Raw genomic sequence first — 22,021 nt, forward strand, 5'->3', positions numbered from 1 at the left:
ACAAATTCAATGGAAGTGATCGGTCTTGTTTAAAAGACTGAAGACCAACATCATGGAAAGCTACAAATGTTTTGCAAAGGCTGGTGATCCCTGGTGACAATCCAGTTACTGTGGGATCCGTTGTACCAGATTGAAATTAGATAAACAAGGGGCAAGTGAAGGTGAATGTGCTTCTCATTTCTGCACACACTTCTTGTTCTGCACTTATCAAGATGGTTAGCTTTATGATGAAACATTAAACCATTGAGTAATGTGCCTTCCCTGGAGAAGGTAAAAGCTCCCTAGGCATCTGTGGTATCCATTGAACAGTATTGAGTTCTCCTAGTCTCATATCAAATCCTGTTTAATCTTTACCTCTCAACCAACATTCGTAAAATTGAATAAAACATATGGCCAGTTATCTATGCTTACAGGAACTTACTATGACTAATTGACTGTAGTATCTGCCGAGAGCACATCAACTGTAATGATGCTATTGCTTTAAGAGATGTATTTTGTCATGATTTGTTTCTTTATGAAGAGAGGTTGAGACAGAGACGATCACCAGTCCATTCCAAGGCCTATAACGTAAATAGCTGGTGAGGCCTAGGGGTTATTTTTAGAAGTCGGAGCAAAAGAATTATATAAAGGGATGGAGTCAAGCTCCCGCAGAACTACGATTTTAGTTTTAGTGTTCAGTAGTTGCTGGGGTCTTGAAGCTGAATGTAGAAGCTGTCTTTCTCACTATTACTGTAAAAGTTGGAATTCTCTCTACCAGAATTTCCTCCTAGACTGGAGAAACATTGCATGCAAAATAAACTATTTTATTGAATCTGCCTTTGCCAAGGATGTGTTTATGGGACGTTACTATATTGGAACTGGGGCTGTTTAGTAGTTAAATGATCTATTATTCTGTTAAGTTATCCAATAGATTTGTTATACTAATTCTTCTTTCTTTTGTTTATATTTTAACTATTGGGTAGAAACAAAGTATTTTTTGCTTAAAGGTGAGTAGTATAACCGATTGAATCACATTTGGAACACAGTTCCATACACTTGCGTTTAAATAAGATCAAATTTACAGTCTAAGCTATCTCCTCACTATATCTGAAGGTGTTTTGGTCTAGTCCATAACACAAACATTGGATTCAAAAACATTTCTTTGGCTGTGAGCATTACATAGTAGATTGATTAAGCAATCCCCATCAATAGTCCATGCCAACACGTTTTTAGTTCAGCAATCTTTGTGGAGACAGGTTTATGTCACTTGCCCATCTCAAGGTCAGGGCTATCTATCAGACTATTCATTTTTACTGGACAAAATGGGGTTGCTTCACCTTTAAATGGAGAACTTTCATAATTTTCAATGCTCCAACAGACAATACTTTTTGTTTTGTGATATGCTTTTGTACATCATTAAGCAGTTTCTGAAGAACAGTCATGCAGCCCTTGAAAGTTTATACTTTCATTTTATATAGTCCACTTTTATACGCCTCTTTATTGTATCGAGCTCTGGCCAACAACCACTGGCTGTGATTGGGGGAGTTCATTCACTCTCTCCCTTCTTGCTGCTCTTTTAAAATAAACAGTGAACAAGCTAAACAGCCATTAGTGGGACACTAGATACAATCATAAGGTTAACAGATCAACTTTCTAGACATTTCCAAAACAACCTATTCAGATAAGTTATTCTGGAGCTGGAAGGACTTGAACTGACGACTTACGGGTCTGAGGCAGGAACACTGCCGCTACACCATGTTTGCATTCAGATTAGCTTTCAATGCTAAGTCTAAGAGTCTACTTATCAGGATTCGACAATATACCACTGAAGAATTTCAGCCAGAAAAGGCACTTACCTTACAAAACAGGATACAGCTTATTGCATGCAACAGTTATAACTATCATTAACTACTTATCTAGAATAACAATGAGCAGGAGTCAGGGATGTCATATCTCACTCCATCAAGACATTATGCAGGACTAACTGATTTTGTCCATCCAGAGACTGAGTTATTATCAGGTTAAGTGGAGTTAATGTAACTTCAGTATAAACACTTTCGGAACCATTATCACATACAGCATGCTCTTCTGACAGAATTAACACTTTGGTCCCTTCATCCCCACACTGAAAACTATCTAACTTTTCACTTTTGCTACCTTCCTCCGTGACCAGATTCAGTTCAGTATCAAACCAATTTCTCTGTGGGCTCCTAAATAAGGGTTTACTGCTACACACATGCTTCTGAGACAATCTGTAACCACTAGGAGTTATTGTAGCTTTTCTTAACTTCAATGCTTTATGGCTCTCCTTGTGGGAACTTACTTCTAAAAGGACACAGTTAAATTCCTCCATTAGCATTACATCTCTAAGGCTTTTAAAATCCTGTTTAATCTTCACGGATCTGCGCTATTCTACTTTCTCAGCAAATTCCACAATAGGCTCCTCCTTTAATGTCTACACTCTGCCTGTAAGCCTCAGACGCTTAGTCTTAGGCATTGAGAACAACAGCTCTCAGTGTTTCATAAAAGCCAGACTGTAACTTTGAAAGGGACAAGAATATTTCTAAAGCCTTGTCCTTGAAAACAATATCTTCCAACCTTCTTGTGACCATTGCAGATTCATAGCAATTTTCTAAAATGGCACAAACTGCATTTACATTTCCTCCTCCTTCCCTCTCCTGCATTCGCTGACATGTAATCAGAGGCTCTCTGTGTGCAGATTATTTTTCTCGCTTCCTTTTCCTCCCATAGTTCAAGCTTTCCTTTTTATTCTCCCCTTTGTTTTTTTTTAAAAGCTTCCTCTTTGGAATTAAAAGTTCAATTTTTTTATTCTTATTGCTGTTCCTTTTTCCCTCTGGAGTCCCATTTCTTATATTTATTTTTCCTTTTCCTCCTCCTTCAATTCAGTTTGATTTTACATTTCTTGTTTTGAATTTAAATGTTAGTCTTTCACCATCTCTTTCTAATTTGATTTGTCTGATTCGTAATTGAATCCTAGCTAACTCACCTGGAATATTATTTGGATTACTATTTCCTCCTCGAGGTTCAAATGTTGAGCAAATGCTTCAATAATCTTTGCCTTTTTAGCCCCTATTTTTTAGGCTACTCCTCACTCCTCTGTCACTGCTTTCAAATGAATCTTTGTTAACTGTTTCAGACAGGTCCTCTCTCTTCAGAACCATCTCAGAATTGAACATATGGACTTTTACTGAATCCTGCAAAATTAAATGTTTGTTTAAATCCTGACTAATCACAGCATCTCCTTTAAACAGCCTCTGAGATTGCATGATTAGCATTGGGTGTGCTGTAATCCCTGCAGTGGTCAATAATTTTTTAAAAGTTATGAATTTCCCATTGATCAACACAAAGAAATACATGACAAGATTTCCTATTTTAAGACGCTTACTGTAACAAGCACACCAAAATTAACATTGAGTAAGCATTACCTTATAGGGAAGTAATATGCTGGACTACAGAAAAGATATTTATCATTAACTTCTTAATACAGTTGTAAACCCCACACCATATTTAAAGATTATATCAGGTTTATCCCAGCTTTAACTGGATCTCTTATTCCTGCCTTGAATCCTTTTAGACAAAATTTTTTCCCTCACCTTTGTGAGCATAATTGAACAGACTTCCTTTCATCAGGGCTGCTTTTTTTTTAATCTCCATAAATTTGACTTCTTCAAACAGAGGATTTATCCTCAGCAAAGCACAACTTGATAGTTATCTCAAAAACTGTTCTTTTTTCACGTTTGACAAAACAGCCCTTGCTGTGGTTCTTCCTGGCCATATCTGTCTGTCCAATTGATTCTGAAAACTGCGTATGTGTGCAGCAAGACCGTCTTTCTGCTCCTTTCTCTCCGGGTGTTAAAATTTGCATCTTGCTTTCAATAAGTTTGCATTGGGTTTCTGCCTCGAAGTACACACAGATTTGTCTCTGGATAGATAAAATATGAAATCACTTGAATTTGCCTCCACATAGAAAGACGCCTCGTTCTCGCCAAACAACCCATTTTGTCTTGAATTAAAGGAGGCAGTTTAATGCATAACCATTCATAAAATCTAGCTTATGTAACACTGCAATAAAATGTGACAGAACTTCTTTAGTGCTACTTCTTTCCATTATATTTGATCTTTCCTTGTTTTGTTAGGCTTCCAGCACAAAGACACATACAATATTGCCTACAATGACTTCTATGGCATGGGGCTCTATGATTGATATTGAGAAATAAAAATGTCCCAGCTTGATTCTTTATTGTTTGCAGAAGTTTACCTCAGTAAAAAGAAATCTATAATCGCAGCACTGAAAGCTGAACTATCAAACACTGAACTGAGACAGTTCCTGATTTTGCAAGTCTTTGGATCACGTCATCAGACCTCTTTTCCAGAGGCTCAGTTTAGTATCTGCTTCAGGGAGGTGTCAACAAAGAATTAGAGCTCAGTTCCTGAGTGATTGCACGCAGAAGTGCTGGATCACAGCTCTGTGAGGTTGGAATGGTTCATATTAGCCACAATGCCACTAGAGGGCAGAATTGCCCACTGAGTGGGCTAGCCTTTCTGATCACAATTAATTTGTACTTTATATGTGCTCCTGTCCAATTTACTACCTTTCCTTTGTACCATGACGGCAACATGAATTTTGTTGGCATCTTTTGATTAGGAGAAAGGTTTGCAGTGTTGCTGGGAGGTGCAATATAACAACATGGGATGCTGAACGAGTGAGGGAGATACTGGTGAAAGAGGTGGGTTTTAAGAAGGACGAGGTGGAGAGTGCCAGAGGTGATTAGGAAGGCAATACCAGAGTGGGCCTCCTGAAGCAGCAAAAAGCACAGTCATTTTTGAAGGGGCTAATGGGAGGGGAAAATGCACAAGAGGCCAGCAGCATGTTTGGCGTGTGGTAGTTGGGTGTGGGTAGGGTATGGCATGTTGAATTCTGAGAGTGTGATCAGTTATAGAGGTGGTTGGAGTTGAACAATAGACTTTCTGGCTATGAAAGATTTAACCATCAGGCTGTAAACAGGAGACACAGTGGCTCTGTGGTTAGCACTGCAGCCTCATGGCACCAGGGACCCAGGTTTGATTCCAGCCTCAGGCAACTGTCTACATGAGCTTGCACATTCTTCCCGTGTCTGAATGGCTTTCCTCCATGTGCTCTGGTTCCCTTCCCTAGTCTAAAATGTGCAAGTTAAGTGGATTGGCCATGCTAAATTGCTCGTAGTGTCCAGGAATGTGTAGATTAGGTGGATTAGCCATCAGAAATGCAGGGATGGTGTAGGTCTGGGTCTTCAGAGGTCAGTATGGACTCAATGGGCTGAATAGCCTGCTTCCGCTCTGTAGGGACTCTGTGATAAATTTACCACTGTGATAATGAAGGGAATGGGAGATTGTATCATTTAGCATAAATGGAAGTGATGGATGAGTATGGCAGGCTGTAGGATTTGATAAACACTCCCATTTTGCGAACAATGGAAAGCCAATTAGAAAATACTGGAATACTCAAAGTTGGAGGCTAAGGGGGAGCATGAATGAGAGTTTAAGTTGCCAGTGGATTGATGTAGACCACACAATTAGGATGGAAGTCTTTGTGATAAAAAGGACAAGTCGTCTGATGCTCATCTCAATTAACAAAGTGTGAAGCTGGATGAACACAGCAGGCCAAGCAGCATCTTAGGAGCACAAAAGCTGACGTTGCGGGCCTAGACCCTTCAACAGAAAAGATTCCACAAAGACTGATTGGAGTGTCATGAACCACTGATAAAAGGCTCTCATTGGGAATAGGCAGAAAACCGCAATTCATAAATAAAGGCAATTATACCATGAGAAGCAATACCTTTTCAATTGGAATTATTCCTGGCTTCAGTTAAATACAGAGATGACCACAGACATCACAGGAGTATCATATTGTTCTCATCAGGACAGGCACAACTTATGAAAAAAATCACAACAATTTATACTGCAGGTGTTTAGGGCATAGATTAGTTGGCAAATTGCCTCTGAATGGCTGAGATATTGCCGTGGAGAAAGCATTAGGGAATTATAGACTTCCTAATATCCGGGGGAATTCAACATCCATATGGGGGTATGACATTATTGAGAGTACAGAGACGTGGCAGTGGGGTGATCGAGCCTGGGAACTGAATTTCCAATATTCAATCTTTAAGAAGAACTGGCAAGTTGGAAAAGGAGTTTTAGGTGGCATTGTTAATAAAATATGAAATCAGTGCAAGAGTATAAAAGGATATTGACGGTAGTAGAGGAGGAGATGGCATTGAACAGGAGATAGCGTTGTGGCTGCTGTGTATCTTGCTACTGAGGAGCTGCATCGTTTGTGAGCTTGCCCACGTAGGATTGTTGAGACCATTCCCAGTGGGTGTTTCTGTAGCTGCCAGACTAAGAACCGCTCCACATTTGATGGTAAGCAAGTGCTTCTGGAAGCCCAGGAGTAGCAACAACTTGAAGTGGAATTATAATCCTAATGTGGAGTTTACAGCTATAGGCATTCTCATGACACAGTGAAGATCCAGGAGAGCCACAGTCACTTGCCTCCCATGAAATGTCATGCACCTGAGAAAGGTGCAGTGGAACTATCTTCTCTCCAGAGGTGGAGGCCAGAGTACTGTGTGATCTGTCCAGCATCTCTGCAATGCAACAGCTACTTCCACTGAGAAACAAGCGAGGATCACGGAATGTCTTCTCTGCATCAGATTTCCCAGCCAGCCATGTCTGAGGGTTTGTTCCAGTACTATATGGACACAGGGCACCGCTGAATCCTTGCATACTCTGCTCTAGATGATTGCAGGATGCGCTGAGGCTGTGGGATGTGCGATGGGGATCTGTAAGAGCCAGAGCGTTGTGCTGAGTGTGACTGGGCTTTCTTCAGGCAGAACAGTACCTTCAGCAACCTACAGAACAGCAGCATTGGCCAAAGCACCACAGGCAGGACTTCTTTGTGAGCCTGATTCAGTGGAACTGCATTGTGTGAAGTCTGCTTTCACCCATTGTAAATCCTTCAGTGCGGCTGAGACCAGCATCTCGTGTGTAATCCCAAGGGCAAGCGCAGCTTCATGTTTCCATCTCTTTGTGCAGTTCATGCTGTTAAAAGAAATTATGATTATAAGTGGGTGGCAGTCTTCCCAAAGCCTGATGCTCCCTCAGACTAACCTGACAAAGTACCATGTTAGTGTGGAAAGGATAGCAATTGCTCAGTTTCCTTGTTTTAAGGCACTCCTTAAACAGTCTAATTATAAACAAAGGAATCATGGACTAGGTACATTAAAGAAAGGTTTTTGTTTAACTTGGATTGGCTCACTAACCATTGAATGTTGAACGGTTAAAAGTCTCTGTTTCAATGATCATGTTTTGAACAGCCTGTGTGAGATCCAGTTTGAATGGGAGCACTCACTCATGTGTACTGTATCGCTGGGGAATTTGGTAAATTGCTGACAGGCCCATCATGATGCTTCCCATATTTCACATTCGCATCACACTCTATCCTCTTCAATTCTACAGCTCTCATTCTAATACTCTTTAAATCTTTTTTCACAGTCCTAACTGATGATCATTGCAAATTATCCAACACTTGCCACCTCTTCCGAACAATTTAAAATTACTTTTCCGGCCATTAAGCACATGCTTTCTTCTTTATATATCTAATAAGCCTTTCTGTTGTTGTGACTGTTTGCTTCCCCACTGCCTTGTTTTGATCACTATTATAATGGGCCCCTGACCTCGCCTGTGCTATTTCCAATAAAATGTCAGCTTCCTTTCTGCTCTCAGATGCTGATGAGCAATTATGTATTTTCAAAGAGAAAACATTTATATTTATGAAAGTGGAAAAGAAATGCAGGGCCAAGGGGAAAGATCACATTGTGGGACAATCTAATTGGACACATGTTCAAGCAGCCAAAATAGCCACGATGAGATTACGGGTAGTCTTCAATGCCGAATGATTTTATTCTTAAAACGTATTATACTAGAAGAGCTACTTATACTAACATGAGAAGCTGATGCATATTTGTCAATGCAAGGTGCACAATTCATGCATAAACAATTTTTGTGGCACTTTAATGATCAGCTCGCAATTGATGTTTGGCTAAGTAATGAGAATAATACTTGGATTTGACTCTGTAGAAGAACGCACCTGTCAGTTTCACCTGATAAATTCAGTCAGTTGAGATAAAATGGCACATAAGTCAGCATACATCAGACAAAAAGGGTCAACTGACACAGCTCGGTGCCTACTGCCCTGAAATAACTGATACAAGATACAATAATTCAGGTCATTGGAGTTCTGCGTGCATTTATCACTTTGCTGTTTATTGGACCTTGTGCTGTGGAATTCGGTGACCGTGTTTCCTACATTATAACAATAACTTCAAACGTAATTCAATGGCAGTAAATAATTTTGGGACTTCCTAAGATAATGAAAGGTATTAAATAAATGAAAATTGATCTAGTTTTATTACAGCTGGACGATGGTCTGTTTCTATGGTGCAGTGTTAATGTGCAGGGAGTTTCTTTTGAAGTATTGTTGTGATATTGAAATAATAGTCGACAGCTCCCCCAAAACTTATTCAGTCTTGCAAGAGCTAACACTGGACTCAAGCTTATCTTTTTAAGATGTGTCATTTATATGCATTTCCCTTCGGAACATAAGGAATTAATCAGAAAAATCAAATCATCAATATCATATAGAAATCTTAAAATTGTATTTTAGATCTTTAAGATAATTTCTGCTCTTGCACTCCAGTTGTTCTGTGTGCCATGAAACCTACACAAGCTTTTGTTAAGTAATTTCTGTGCAAGAGTAAACTGCAAGCTTTATTTGGCACTTGCTTTTGATCATGAAGCTCCTTTGCTCCTTCCCAAAGCCACACTTCAGTCTGTGAAAGTGGTACAGTATCATGTCAGACCTTTTACTGAATACACTGAGGAAACAAAAAATAATGAATGAAGGAAATGCCCTATGAAGAGAAACTGGGCTTTAGGACAATGACACTCTCCATTGAGATCAATAACTTTAAAAAACAATCAAACTTTCAGTTACTAGCTGACACAGCAAAATCCCACATTTTAAAAATGTAACTGTAATAAATATTTAAGAGCACAATTGACAAAACATTAGTTTCAGTTAGTTGCCAATTATATTTTAAAATACAGATAGAAGCATATTCCTTTGGGCTAACAGTCCACAATTGCTTCTGGCTTCCAAAGGTTTCCCTTAGTCTTTATTCCATTGAATCATGACTTTGAGTGTCATTCTGGGTGCTTCTTTCAGTTCTAGACAGCTCTGTAAACTAACCAGCAGCAGCGATGTCTTTTCCCCCAGTCAGATCGCTGGGAATCCTTGCGTAGAGACTATCTTCCTTCCTTTCTGGCAAAGATAGCTCAAAAGGTCAAGCAGCGTTCTTCTCTGTTAATCTTACAGGTCCTCAATCTCTGAAATGCCCTTCTCTGCCCTCTTCGCCAAGGCAACAAGAAACATAGTTAATATGTGCCCAGGTAGAAATGTTAATCATCCAAATTTGATCCCAATCCTCTTTCAGCTTGAAAGCAAAAGGATAGATTACAGCAGAGCTGTTTACCTGTAACTGCTTTATGGGATTTTTGGAGATATAAAGCTGCCTCAATCTAAACTCAAAGCCTGCCACTATAGATTCCAATTTTAAAAATTTTGCATCACCTTCTCAGTAAAACGATGCCAGCCTTCCACGATCTGTAGCAAGCACACCATCCAGGTTTATTAACTGGGCACATTATCACCCTTCCGCAACCCTAAATGCAAAGGTAGAATTCCAGAATGTAATAATCTGGTAAACCGCAAAGAAGAGCCTAGGCCCGTAACGTCAGCTTTCCTGCTCCTCCTATGCTGCTTGGCCTGCTGAATTCATCCAGCTTCACACAGTGTTACCTCACTGTAACACAGGTCATTAGCACACATAACACTCAGAGAGAACAATCACAGAGCATGCTGGAGAAAAATCAGCAGGTCTGGTGACATCTGTGGAGATACAATGTTAATGTTTTAAGTCCAGTAAGACTCTAGTTCAGAACTGAAAAGCGTTGGAAAATGTGTTTTCTTGATTGACAGAGGCGGATGAGGAGAAAGGGGGCAGGTGGGTGTAGAGGCCCAAAGCAAAAGACAAAGGATTGTTAATGGTGATGAAAGAAGAAAAGAGATGTGAAATGTGTACTAATTAATGCATGAAAGAGAATGAGTGGGTCTCCCAATTTCTTGCTTAGACACTGTAGATTCGAAGTCCCAATACAGAACTCCACATCTTCAGAAACTGGCTCATGATGTCGGTTCGCCATTTATCTTACATTGTTCACCCCCAACACCCCACAGTTTTGTTATGTTTGATTCCCGTTTACTTTTCTTCTGATTGGAGAGGACCCATTCTCCCCGCTTCACACATTAACTTACATTCACTTCATATCTCTTTGTCTCTTTCATCACCATTAACAGGTCCTCTGTCTTTTGCGCTGGGCCTCAACAGCATTTGTCTCCCAGGTCTTCCTCTGTCAAAAATATTTTTAAAAATCATTTTGCACACATTTTAGTTCTGAAGAAGAGTCATACTGGACTGGAAATGGTAACTTTGTTTATTTGTCTGCAGATGCTGCCAGACCTGTGGAGTTTCTACAGAGTTCTCTGTGCATCTTTCAGATCTCCAGTACCTGCAGTATTTTGTTAAGATTCTTGGACTCAATAAACAAGCATTAAGAGACTATTTCCCCAAACTGAAGAGTCAAAGAGTCACAGAACCATACAGCACGGAAACAGAACCTTTGGTCCAACTCGTCCGCACCAACCAAACATCCCAATCTGAGCTGGTCCCATTTGCCAAAATTTGGCCCATATCCCTCTAAACGCTTCCTATTCATTTACACGTCCAGATGCCTTTGAAATGTTGTAATTGTACCAGCATCCATCACTTCCTCTGGCAGCTCAGCCCATATATGCAGCACCCTCTTTGTGAAAACGTTGTCCCTCAGATCCTTTTTAAATCTTTCCCCTCTCATCTTAAACGTATTCCTGTCTAGTTTTGGACTCGCCCACCCTAGGAAAAAAGACCTTCGCTATTCACCCTATCCATGCCCCTCATGATTTTATAAGCCTTTATTAGGTCACTGCTCAGTCTCCAACACTCTAGGGAAAATAACCCCAGCCTACCTAGCCTCTCCTGAAAGCTCAAACTCTTCAGTGCTGGTGACATTCATCTCCATCGTTTCTGCATACTCTCAAATTTAACAACATCCTTTACGCAACTAGAACTCTATGCCCAGTATCAGTTTAAAGGGTGGGCTGGAATATGGAGAAACATCTTCACCATGATGGTTGTGAGTATTTGGAATCTCCCCCAGAGGCTGGGGGTACTCAGTTGTTGAGTAGGTCACCTCCGTCCTAAATGAGTTGCTGGGTTTCTACAATGTCAATACCAACAGTATTGTGAAGCTGGGTATCTTTCTGCCTACCACAAAGTATTACATTAAAAACAAAATGAAAAAAATGATGTCAATATTTTGATCACAGCTTGTTAAAAGGCACCTGACAATGTTGATTATTGCCTCTCAGTGTAGCATCGCATGCAACCTGTGACTAAGGATGCAGTCAATACATTTAATAATGCATATTGAAGCACTTTTGTGGGTTTGTAGAAGCTAATGGTTACTGTGAAGAATTATTAAACCTGAAATGCAACTGTGCATTATTTAGGGAGGTGCAAGGGGATCATGTTTAAAGGTGCATTTGCACTTATTTTGCATCATGGCTTTGTGGATTTTGAAAGGCGAAGGTGTTCAAACTGGAGTCCGCAGAGCTGGCTGGTTGTTTGTTTGGCAGGTGGAATTTCCGAAGTTATTTGTGCTAAAAATATTTCAATGCCTTTAAAGCGATTGGAGTCATTTCTAGGAGATTTGACAAGAAGCTTTGAGAATAATTTTGCTTTGAAGGCATAAAATATCAAACAATGAAGCACACATTTTCATATTACAGACATTCAGTGTGAAGAACGTTGTTTTTCCCTTTATTTGTATAAATGTCATTTTGTCCTTATCTACTGTTGAACTTTGGGTTGTTATCTTATTTCTGAACTGCGCTGTTTTTATTGAGTAGCCTTTACAGTCATGCTGTTGCTGCATGTTAATGTATCTCATCGTCTGTTCTGGCTGGTGACACTGGGTATTATTTTAGACAAAGGAAGAAAACAAAAAGTAAATTGGAGCTGTATGAATAAGATATGGATTTCATCCCACAGTTCTGGGCCCACTGGTGGTTACTATGTCTTAAATATCCCTGAAAGTGCTAAGCTGAAGACCTGCTAAATAGTGCTCAAAGATACAAAGTGTGGGGCTGGATGAACACAGCAGGCCAAGCAGCATCTCAGGAGCACAAAAGCTGACGTTTCGGGCCTAGACCCTTCATCAGAGAGCTCTCTGCATATCAGAGAGCTCTCTGATGAAGGGCCTAGGCATGAAACATGAGCTTTTGTGCTCCTGAGATGCTGCTTGGCCTGCTGTGTTCATCCAGCCCCACACTTTGTTATCTTGGATTCTCCAACACCTGCAGCTCCCATTATCACTGATACAAATTGTGCTCAAATGCTGGTTAGTGGCAACATCCCCAGGTAGATATTTGTGGCATTTATGTATGCACTTACACTGACTGTCTATAGAGCACTTGCTGGGGGTCAGCTCATGGCTGGTGGAGAAAATGCACAGGCTGTCAGAAGTGAGTCTGGAGGCCCTGGTAGAGGCAGTGCATAGGGTGGGAGGATGTCTTGTATCCACTGATGGGAAGGAGGTAGAAATGGGAGTATATCACCCAGAAGGTGAATCCTATTTCCCAGTGGTGGCCCTCAATTCTGCTAGAAATATCCAGTGTGAATGGTAGAGGTAAAATCTCATAAACACATGTCTTAGTAACTGGATCAGAAGCAGCAAGGAGGTAGCTGAATCGGTGCCATTACTGTCCAACATCTCACAACTGCCCTCTTCAGGATCTCAGCAGCCATTCCCCTCACCAGCTTCTGCTAGTCATACTGCACCCTGTAAAAGCACTGGCGCAGGCAGTATCCTGCTTTGGAAAGTCATAGCTGTCACAAGGTGGCAATGGAATAGGGCTCCTGAGCAAAGCTCATCTGTTCTGACTGCTTTTCTTTCTTCTTTCTTCTCTTCTTGACTTTTCTTAAGCATTTTCTTTCTCTACCTCCTTCTGGAGGGAGCTCGATCATGGAGACGTGTATGTATCAACATTGTAAACTTTTCACATGACAGAAAAAAACCTTAAATCTAAATCTAAATCTTAAAGGTCAGCCCCAGGGGGCGTACTTTAATATTTGTAAACACTGTTGGTGTGATTGATTGTTTTCAGTTTCAGTAAAGATTGACTGTGCTGATTGGACAGTGCTGGAGTGGGTGACCTTTCTATAACCTTCTTTGTGAGGAAGGAGTTGAAGAAATTGAGCTCAGTCTTCCTGATGGATCCTTACTAATGGGATGTTCATCATGTGGCAAAAATACACTGTCTGATGGTGGAGAACATCCCTCAAAAAGGTGTCTTTAATTCGATGCTGAGAGGTGTCCTTGGTGCAGGCTGTCTACTTGGAACGCTCTAGTTTCCAAAGTCTCCCTCTTTCTTTAAATCCTCCAATTATTCGTCCTGCTCACGTGTGTGCGTGTGTGTGTGTGTGCGCGTGTGTGTGTGTGTGTGTGTGTGTGTGTGTGTGTGTATGTGTGTGTGTCTGTCTGTATGAGTGTGTGTGTGTCTCTGTATGAGTGTGTGTGTGTGTGTATGAGTGTGAGTGTGTGTGTATGTGTGTGACCCTCTGATACAATTGCTATTGGTCACCTGTAATTGCTGGTTATTATAGTGTGCAGCAAATCATCATGACACTCGACTTCTCCTCTTCCCAATGGCAGCTGGTTATTTTCTATAAAGTTTAATATTTTCTTCACATTCTCTCTCCAGACCCAGAAGGATTCTTAGCAAGACATTTCCCAATCTTTCCTTTCTCCTGCTAATGCCTGTAAGCTGTCCCATATGACAGTGAAGTGAAAGTCTCTATAGTCCTAGACAACCCTACGCTGTTCTCACAGTAGAGACAATTGGTGGTAGCTATAACCTGAGAGTCACCACATCTCAGGCAACGGGCAAGGTTGAAAACTTGGGGACTTCCAGGTAACCTCGGCCAATGTGAGAAAGGAGCCCACTCTGCATCACAAAGCAGCCATCCAGCCAACGGACCTAACTGACACATAAGCGAACACAACATATGCTCTCTTTAGGTGAAGTCAGCGGAATGTAATAAGATAGGGTGTTGGGGTATCCCAGAACGGCCTTTGGGAACAAGGCCATATAAATGTTTGGGGCTCCCATTTTGTTGGAATGTTTGAAAAACACAAATAGGAGCAAGCAAAATTGTTCTGTACCAATCCTGTTTGCCAGGATGGTGCCTCTAAAGATTTAGCACAATCTAGTTGCACAAATTCAAATAATTACAAAACTGCTGTCAACATGGCATTTTAATTCTTTTGTTTCAGGCATTCAGGATAAACCAGATCACTGTGGAACCTTTCCTTACAGAGTGGTGATCACACACCGAATAAATATTTCAAATTATTTGCCGTCACCCCCAGGCACAGGCATCATATTTACACAAGGTTCTGAGACAAATATCACATCACTATTCTGCTATTCCAAATCACTGCTTAGTGCCAGAGTACAAAACACATATGAATTTATATTTTGTGTTTTTTAATATAGGTTTCTGTTGTAGATTGTGGACAGTAATAGGTGTAACAAATTGGATATCCCTTCTCCTGAGAATTATCTTTTTAAAAGGCATTGTTTGGTTTGCTTTAGGCGTGTTGATTGATTCTCTCACTTATTTAATCAGAAACACTCATTATCCAACCACACAATATTGCACAGCATTAATGTGATGATGTTTTTAATGATACTCCACTCTTCATCCTCATTTTTTGTACTTTAGCATCCACAGTTTAAAGAAGTAAAAGACATGCATTTCGTACCATCTTTCTGTACCCCAGCACCACAGACTGTGGTGAAGTGGTATTAGTGATACAGAGGCATGTGCTATTTCTCTGGGGACATGGTTTTAGATCCCACCAGTGCTGTTGGTGGAATTTCAATTCAATCACTCAATCTGGAATTATAAAGCTAAGTTTCAGTAATAGCAAGAATGAAAGCTGGTGACAATGTTGTAAAAATACCCTACAAGGTTCATAAATATCCTTTAGCTCTACTTACCTAGTTTGCTGTGGGTCTACAGTTATATGAAGATTGGTGTGATCAAGTCTTAACTGCCTGCTAAAATGGCCAAGACAGTCAATCAGTACAAATATTCTAAAATGGTTCACAGTCAAAGAAGCACGTTCAAGTATATTCACTTCTGCATTGAGGGGAACACAGCAGCCAGTTTTCAGAAAGCAAGATTCTACAAGCAGCAGTGTGATTAAAACAATGTTGTAATGAAGTTGGTTGAAAGATAAATGTTGGCCAACTCAAGAGGGCATATCTTCTGCTCTTCTTGGAAATAATGTGTGAGATGTTTTGCGCCCATCGGAGAGGCCAACTGAGGCCTGGGTTGAACATCTTGTCCAAACAATGGTACCTCCAACAGTGTGGAGATTCCCTCAGTGCTGCACAGCTCAGTCTAGATTGGAATGGGAACTGACTCCACAACCTTCAGATGCAGATGAGGTTCAGTGATGCTATCTGGGTCACAGCTGATCAGATTCTTGCCCTGGTAGTACATATGCACTACTCGCTCCATGAAACAAGTGTAAGCTCCCTTGATGGCTTAAAAAATCACCTCTGGATCTAACAAAGTGTGGAGCTAGGAAAAAATTTCTGATGAAGGGTCCCGACCCGAAATGTTCTCTTGCTCCTCTGATGTTGCCTGGCCTGTGTTTTCCTCCAGCCCTACACTGTGTTATCTCTGATTCCAGAATCTGCTGTTCTTGCTGTCTCGTCTCTAGATCTCTCTCTTTCTTAACACTCTGCTGATGTGCGTTGAGATGTATTATTACATTGAAGTTGGTTTATAAATGATTGTGTTGTTTGAACAGCGGAGATCAGCAGACCCCACGTTTGAACTCTGATCAGTCCTGGTTTGGTGCTTTGAGCTAAAGACCTGGTCAAGGCATTAAAATTGTATCTATACCTGTAATAATGGGAACTGCAGATCCTGGAGAGTCTAAGATAACAAAGTGTGGAGTTGGATGAACACAGCAGGCCAAGCAGCATCTCAGGAGCACAAAAGCTGATGTTTCGGGCCTAGACCCTTCATCTATACCTGAAGGTTGGTTAGAGGGCTAGCTCAGGATTCACTCAGGATTCTCTTAATCCAGTGTCTCTATTCTCCCACTATTTCCTATTGTTACCCCCCCAACTTTGTAATCAGCCCCACCACCATTGTAAAGTGTGCGTTGGCCATCAGTCAGGGAAATAATCAGACATCACTGAGATTCATTTCAGTTAGCTATCGTAGGCACTAATGTCCAGTATTTTAAATAGCTTTCCTAACCCAACTGTTCAGAATTGTTATAATGCACTACTGGGGCAGGTCGGACTTGAACCCAGGTCTCCTAGCTCATACAGAGGGACACTACACTGCACCACATGAAATCTCCACTCCTTCGCCATACCATCCAGCATTATATATAAAAACAATAGTTATTCACAAGTCACTGAAGGCCTATCAGCATCTATGAATTCAAACTCCATCAATGCCTTTGAGAGAGAAGGGAAAAAGGCATGAAAGCCAGACTGGAAATCCTTCATTGTGTGAGAAGGAGCAAAATTAATGCGAGAGAAACTGACTATGCATTGCTGTTCATGTGTGAAAATATCCCCACAGCAGCATTTTAAATTAGATTCATTTGTATCTTTCTGCATCTTAATTAGTTCTTAATATTCATCCAGACTTCATCAAGGGGATCAATTCAGAGCTCCGAGGTGAAGGAATGGGAAGTGCTGAGGTTGGTGTGCAATGAACCTTGCATTGATGTCTCAACAGATTTCAAATATGCTTCGGGGCAAACATTTCCTTGCTTATCTGGCTACCACTGGGTCTGAGTGAGAGCAGGCCTGACAAACTTTCAACAAGACTCTGGTGTCATCTTTTCGAATTACTGGCTTACCAACACTTCCTCAGTTTGAAATGTATCATTTATTCCCATTTGACAAGTCTGGCTCCAGATGCAGGGAAACTCAGTTACAAAGATAGATTGCAGGAGTGGGGGCTAAATCCTGGACTGGTTACACTGATTGCAGGGCTAACTCTAGCCGACACACCAGTTGGTAATGATATGGAACTACTGATGCTGGATGCCCCCAAGCAGCTGATGCATTGCATGTAATCCCCCGCAGGCAATGACCTTGACCTATTGGATCTTGGCTGACACAACAATCCCTCCACGACTTGAATGAGGACTGTTCTTCTCAGACTTTGCGACATGGCCATTTGGTGGAAGCACATTCAGTGTGTTGGCTGCAAAAGCTGCCGGTTCATGAGCTGGGTGTGATATTGACATAAGACAGTGCAGTACAGGGCCGTGTACGTCCCTTCAACTGACCATTCTGTGCCGCTCAGTTGTGAATGATGCAGTCGATGCCAAAAAAACCAAGGCAATGTTGCGAGCTTCTGCCAAGTGAGGTAAGAAATCAGGTCAATAGCCCACAGGTACAACCAGATACATGGGTTGAGAGTCTATCTCCCTGCTCAAAGCAGCATTGCAATGAGAACTGCTGACAAGCTCCAAAATGCAGTAATGAACAAGTAAAAGTGAGTTGGAGGTGTGTTGCATGATGTACTGAGGCTGGCGCTAACTTCCATGGCAGTGCAGCTGGTTGTTACCCATGAAATATGCCTAGGGTTTTGGGTGGTGCTAGCCAAGGTGAAAGCCTGGAGGATCAGGTGGTGAGCTGGAGCTAAACCTAATTACCTACTTTTATGTTAGGGTCTGTCTAAATTTCTGTCTGCGACATGGAGAAATTCCAAACTTCATATAAATGAGGTGAGAACAAGTAGTACGGTGAGTTCTGCTATAACATATGTTTCGTTAACACAAATTAGCTGTAACATAAATGTTGAATAGGGATGCGGTTTAGATAATGCCAGCTTTCTGCTGCACAGGTATAAAGATTTTTCTAAGCCATTCCCCGAATAACATGATTTTTCTATGTTGGTTTTTGATAGTGTGATTTTACATAGCACGAGGGCACACAAGAATGCAACTATCAAGTTATAGGAGAACTACCTGTAAACAGAATCTAATACATGCAAATTGCTTTCTCACCCCTCACCAATGAGATTCTCATCTCACAGTTAAATCCATAGGTAGAAATAGAACTTTTTATTCCATCCACATTCAGATCCTCATTTTTCCAGTCTTCCCATACTTTTTCCAAAGGACTTGTGATTCATTGAATCCCTACAATTCAAATAGAGGATATTCAGCCCAGAGTGTTTGCACCAACCCTCCAAAGAGCATCCCATCCAGAGGCATCCCACCTCCACCTTAACTTGCACATTTCTGGACATTACAGAGCAATAACATGGCCGACCCACCCTAACCTGCACATCTTTGCACTCTGTGAGGAAACACATGGAAGAACGCACACTGACAATGGGGAGAATGTGCAGACGCCACAGATAGTATGTGAGGCTGGAATCAAACCTGGGTCACTGGTGCTGTGAGGCAGCAGTGCTACAATTGACACACTGTACTGCTCCAATATGATATTCAATATTCCCCAATATGCCTATATCATTCAGGGGTTGGGAAAACTCTGTCTGATATTTTTCAAAACTGTGGAGATTTTTGGCATTCCACTATTATTAAATTAACTTCTCCGAGCCAGGGAAGGTGTTCAACTGTAATTTTGAACTCAGGATGTTTCAAAAGTTCAGTTACAGCTCATTGCTGTGCTGGGGATTGTAGTCTGTAGAAAACTTTACACTACAACGTACAGAGGAGTCTAGAATCATTGACAGCACCTTCTGGCTTTCTGCATTATTCTTTACTTTTGCAAACCCCTGCAGTTGCTATCAGTTTCAGTGGAGTAATGATGAGTGAAGTGGCATATTGGAAGAGGTGGGCAGAACAGTAAACCCTGTGCTTTCTCACACAAAGACACATTGCAGCAACTGGATAGCAATTTTAAAATAACAATCAAAGTTAATCTTTCTTCTAAGAGCAGTGTTTTCCATTCACCGGTGAACCTAAATCCACTTTCATCCCGAACTGATTAATTTCTCTTCATAAACCAGTCCATGTTTTTCTCACTCATTAGTGAATTAATATTACATTCATGTAAAAACCAAAAGAACTACAGATGTTACAAATCAGGAACAAAAACAGAAGTTGCTGGAAAAGCTTAGCAGGTCTGGCAGCATCTCTGAAGGAAAAAATTACAATTAACATTCTGAGGAAGGATCACAGGACGCAAAACTTTAACACTGATTTTTTTCTTCACAGATGCTGAGCTTTTCCAGCAACTTCTGTTTTTGTTACATTCATGTACATTAAATACTGTGTCAGCTAAACTCACTTCCAAATACAAATGTATGATAAAAATAAATTTATATCTACTCATTATAAATTAATCAATAAAATATATGTTTACCTCCATCAGTTAATTAGTCATTCTTCATTCACCCCTATCTGTTAAAAAAAATACACTCAGTTCTATTTTCAGTAACTTCAGGGACAAAGTCTGAACCACAGAAATTTAACAAGTTGTCAACACAGTCAAAGTGAAATCAAACTAACTCAGTTTATTGACTTCAGTCACAGTGTGAATGTGAACACATTCTGCACAGGAATCGCTGATGTTCATAGTGGAAAGTTCTGTATGCAGGCTTATCCTGGAACTGGCCCTGGTGAGAATGGTAAGGTAGCTTTGTGAAGGGATGATCAAATTGCCTTTTGAAGGGTATGCTTTACAATGGTGCTGAGAAAAAACATCAAATAAGGAATTCGTTTCAACATTTGGCAAATCGTTTGAGTAATGAATATTCTGTTTAGTCTGGGAAAGTAGCTTTGGGTCACCTTCCTTCAGGAATACCTATAAGACCTGATTCAATTTAACAGAAAGAAATACAATTAACATGTTGTTTTTTAATTAAGTCAACATGGACCTACTGGTCCATTGGGCTGCCCTCTCATTAGAGAGAAAGACAAATCGGTGCTGGTTTAACCTAAGGGTCACCATGGCTCAGGTGAGGGGAGAGGTTGATAAGCTCTTCATGGTAACCTCAGCTTGTGCAGGAATTGAACCTATGCTGTTGGCATTACTTTGCGCTGTCAAACCAGTCACCCAACCTAACTGCATGTTAAAATGTATTTGCTTTATTTCTAGACATGCCAGCTGTGGTTCAGTTGGTAGCACTTTCATTTCTGAGTCTCTTGCTTCCAGCTTTAACTTCTATTTCTGGTCCTGAGCATAAAAATTACACCTGGTCAATGTGACTCTTCTGATAACATAAATACATTCAGATTGGGAAAAAGTATCCATAAAGGATGGGTTTTAAATCGTAAACAAATGTAAGCGAGGTTGAATTTAGAAGGGAAGTCAGTTCACCTTCCCTTACCCGGGAACACAATCATTTTGGGGATTCCAACAGGGGACAAGTCAAAAAGGGGACTCATCTTCAGAACAGTTGCAACACCAATCATCATTTGATGCTTTTCTTGACGAAGGCAAAACCGTCAGGAATTGCACATTTAAAACAAATCGTCTCAAGCAACCTTCTAACTAATGCATATAATAGTAAACTAACCACGCTTGTGCATTCATTTTGTGCCTATTCCCAATATTGACTCCCCTGGGAATTCCATTGCACTTATTGATCATCACCTCCCCAGACTGTGGCAATCCAGGCCAGGATGTATAGACTGAAGCTGCACTCTCGAAGCTCAGAACCAGTCAAAGTCACCCACAGTCTCCTGAAGTGAGGGTTAGAAACCATTCAGCACTACAGCTACTGAACAATCTTCAGAGTATGAAACTGCACAAAAAAGGGTGCAAAATGAAGGCAAAAGGGTGCTGCTGCCTATTCTGAAGCTCCTTCAGTGGCTGTAGTGCTGAATGATTTTGAACACTCACTTCAGGAAACTGGGTGACCTTGACTGGTTCTGAGCTTCAAGAGTGCAGCTTTGGTTTGTATCATCCTAGCCTGGATGGCCACAGCCTGGGGAGGTGACGACAGGCAATTGGCACCTGTTAGAAACCAGACCAGACCCACTCAAAATATTTTAAGTAAGTAGCCTAGACACTGACTTTTCCTTATTTTAAAGGCAAATGTGAAGTGTCTGTTCCAGATGCAATGCTACTGGTCAAACTGCTCGATATTTAGCAAAACACAATTTATTTAAACACTGTAGTTAAAATACAACCAAAGAAAGAGGAATTTAGAATAAAAACTCTTTTGGAAAACTTAACAGAATAATAATCACAGTACCTATTACTAATTAACTTTTCCAGTATAGTAACATACCATAAGCACACACATTGGCAAAAAAAGAAAATTCAGGAACAGATTCTCATATGCAGTTCTCTAATCCAGGAGGAAAATAAAACATTGAGAGAAATTGAGCCGCAGCCAGGAGACATTCACTGAGGCTTCCAACTCTGCTGAGACCCCAACATCTTCTAATGCTACCAAAAGACTAAAACCCAGAAATCGTGATCTGTGAGATCTGGCCACGCCCATGTAGGCTTTAAAAACAAAAAAAACAAGGCTTTCCAAGCTGTTTACTCAGGTGGTCTTAACTAGCCAGCTTGGTGCCTCCTGTTCAATCTCGCTCTTAAAAGAAACTGGGACAAAATAACCTCTTAAAACTACAGCAACATTATATGCCCCATTTCTTTTATGCAAAGCCATTGAAGGAGTGGCAATGTTGGAAGTGGACATATTGCTGCCTGGAGAGATGACAACATGTAAGTGTAGTGGAATTCCCCAAGGAGCAATATTGGGAAAATTGCTTTTCCTGATACAAGTTA

The sequence above is a fragment of the Stegostoma tigrinum genome, chromosome 21 (genome assembly GCF_030684315.1).
Source record: "Stegostoma tigrinum isolate sSteTig4 chromosome 21, sSteTig4.hap1, whole genome shotgun sequence".
NCBI lineage: Eukaryota > Metazoa > Chordata > Chondrichthyes > Orectolobiformes > Stegostomatidae > Stegostoma > Stegostoma tigrinum.